Raw genomic sequence first — 2998 nt, 5'->3', positions numbered from 1 at the left:
TCTCTCTTGTTGGAGATATTCATTGCCTGGCACTTGTGTGGTGCGAATGTTACTTGCCACTTATCATCCCAAGCCTGTGAGACTGAAATAGCTCAGTTGGGAGTGTGTTAGACTGAAGATCCCTGGTTCAATCTGGGGTTTTGGCAGTTCTCCTTTATTCTGCATCACCCTTTGGTTTTGACTCTTGAGCTGCACAATTTACACTGAAATTATTTACCCAACTCTGAAGGTTGGATTGGAATAGAGAGATATCAAGGATGGGAAATATTTACATTGTCTGCTTTAGCTTATTCTCTATCTCCCTGTGTCCTTTTCCCCAGTTTTTGAATCTTTCGGGGCCGGGTGAACATTTGATTTGCTGCATTTGTCCCAAACTGAAGCCTTTTCCACATCTCTGGGTGGTCAGACTCGCTCTGTCTGTTTTTGTTGCTCGTGACCATTAACGAGAACAGGCCACGAGTTCAACGTTTATCAGCAAACGGAAGATAATTGGAAAGAATTCTGTGTTACTCCAGATCAGTGACAAAGATACAATGGATGTTATTCAAAATAAATTCCCTTTGACATTTTATGTAAACTTGTTTGCATCCAAAAGTTGGATTTTATGTGTAACAAAAATGTGTCAAATTATTGACTGACCATGTGACAGCGCACATGGGGATCAAATCCACAGCCTTGTTGTTATCAACACTGCGTCCTAACCAACTGAACTAAGCGGCCTATAGACAGAGCCAGGTATGGGTTTGAGCCGCACGCTGGGCGGTTTGTGTTTTATTTCTCACACTGGGTGACAGAGCGATTGTACAAACAATGGACACATCACATCCCTGAAACATTGTTCTGATATAAAACAGTGTGAAATAAGAACTGAGCATGGAAGTGGAACGGAACCAGAAATCAGGACTTTAATCTATTAAAGTTGATCTTGAAATTCAACCATTCACTGAACATTCCAATGGATCCATCTCTCTTCTGATATAAAATCCAGGAACTTGAGCTGCTGTAAAACACAACTGAGCCTGACGTGATTTGAACACGCAACCTTCTGATCTGGAGTCAGACGCGCTACCGTTGTGCCACAAGCTCGCAGATAAAGCAAAGTGTCCCATTCCTGACAGATTTACTTCTTGTTTAGATTCAGTGATTGAAATTAATTCAATCCTCATCTGACCTCCACTCTGTGAAGGCCTGCAATCCGACCTGAACCCGACGACCTGTGTCGGGTTCGGGTCATGTCGGGTCGCTCTTCCGGTTCTGGCTTTCGGGCTCGGGTCAGGTTGGGTCAGTTTCAGGTCAGGCTGGGTCCAGGTTGGTCTGAGTCCGTGTCGGACACACACAGTAAGTATTACATTTAACTTTGCTGGGAAGTTGAGTTTAATAAGTGTCAAAAGTTGAAAAGCCAACCAAAGCCGGGAGTCCGGGTCATGAAGGAGGGAAACTCTGAGTCTGCGCAGTGAGCAAGTGAGCATCTCTATGACGTCATTGCGCTCATGCTGCAGCTTCCTGCAGATTCGGAATTGGGAGGTAGACAAAGTGAACATTCCGGTGGTCGGGTTAGGCTCGGGTTAGTTTGGGCGTGGGAATAAATGGAGATACTCGGGCCGGGTCAGGCTCGGGTCCAATGTGGTTCTGTCAGGTTCGTGTCGGGTTTTTTTTCCTGACCTGAGCAGGCCTTTTCTGCTCTGTCAGTTCAGTGCCTTATTTAAACTATTACTTGGAGTTCTGTTTTACAGGGTCTCGGCTGTTTAAGTGTTTCCCAGACCCACTACTCTGATTAATCAGACATTTTGCTGCTAACTGCTGCTGCTACAATTGAAATGTAAAAAAGAATTTCCAGTGACCTGCAACCAATGGACAAATACATTTCAGAAAGATAAAGTTCATTCGCCAATCCACAAATGTGTCTTTCTGCTTATATTTATAAACAACTCCTTCTCTCCACTATGGGAACTATACAATCACGACAGTTATTTGAAAGTTAGTATAAGATGTTCCAGTTCATCAATTTTAAAACTGCAGCAGGTATTTTCCAGAAAACTTCTCTGTTGGAACCTCAGTCCCATTTAGATTGAAAGTGGACAATTAATGTATTCACTTGTTCATTGTGGACAGGTGTCTGACTTCGAATAAATCTCATTAACTTTCAATGAGGTGGCAGTATTTCTGTGCTCCCATTTTACACAGTCTGTCCTGTTCATGCACCATGTTTTTATTCTCCACTCCCATTCTCCACAGGATACAGATTACAAGCATCATCAATCTAGCTGTTGAAAAGCATTGGAAGAATCTGGTCACACAGGTATTGAAACATTCATTTTCTGCCATTTTCCAAGTTGGTTGCTTGAAACACAGTACAATGTGTAATCATCTTGAAAAGAGATTCTCTTCAATATCCAATACAAATTGAATTACAAACCTGACAGACAAACACAGGAGAACAAGTGACTAGTGAACACAAACCTCATGGTGCTCATTTTCAGATTTATTGCAGTCATCCGACAAAACAAGTGAAAGAATATTCCAGTGAAATGATTTCGAAAGTAGATGTGACTTTTGTTGGTGCCTTACTTTGCTCTGTTGGTGAAACTTTCTTGCACCTGACTCCTGTTCATGTCTCTGTTTCCTCTATTGAATGAGGAAGGAGGTATTTGATCAGAAATCAACTGGATTGTGTACCTTTGAGAGGGGATTTCTGCACCATCAGGGCTGGAAACAGGAGTGAGTGAAAGACAATGTGTGGAGTTTGATTTTGTACAGAGGGAGAGCAAATCTAACAGGACTGTGAGATATTGGCCTGGATTTTACAGCCCCAATAGCGGTGAACTCTGAGACTTTCACTGCTATTGAGGGTCTGAACAGCACTGCAACTGCCAGTACATGCACACACTAATACCAGCATCTGGAAGTTGTGGTGGTGAGAAATGTGCTTAGAAGGAGCCGCTGATCATAATCGCACCAGTCCACTCTTTAAAGTGACAGGGACCTGTAGTTCAGCAAT

The 2998-nt window shown here is 42.8% G+C and overlaps 1 non-coding gene across 1 annotated transcript; it reads right to left on the bottom strand.

The window, feature by feature from the left end:
* Positions 1 to 1014: 1014 nt before the first annotated feature.
* Positions 1015 to 1086, bottom strand: trnaw-cca (transfer RNA tryptophan (anticodon CCA)). Its single transcript has one exon. It is a non-coding gene; the product is annotated as a tRNA-Trp (tRNA).
* Positions 1087 to 2998: the final 1912 nt, after the last annotated feature.

Source organism: Heterodontus francisci, unplaced genomic scaffold (assembly GCF_036365525.1).
Source record: "Heterodontus francisci isolate sHetFra1 unplaced genomic scaffold, sHetFra1.hap1 HAP1_SCAFFOLD_51_2, whole genome shotgun sequence".
NCBI classification, from domain to species: domain Eukaryota; kingdom Metazoa; phylum Chordata; class Chondrichthyes; order Heterodontiformes; family Heterodontidae; genus Heterodontus; species Heterodontus francisci.
Note: the sequence above shows the minus strand (reverse complement) of the source record. Positions and strands in the feature narration are given on the sequence as shown.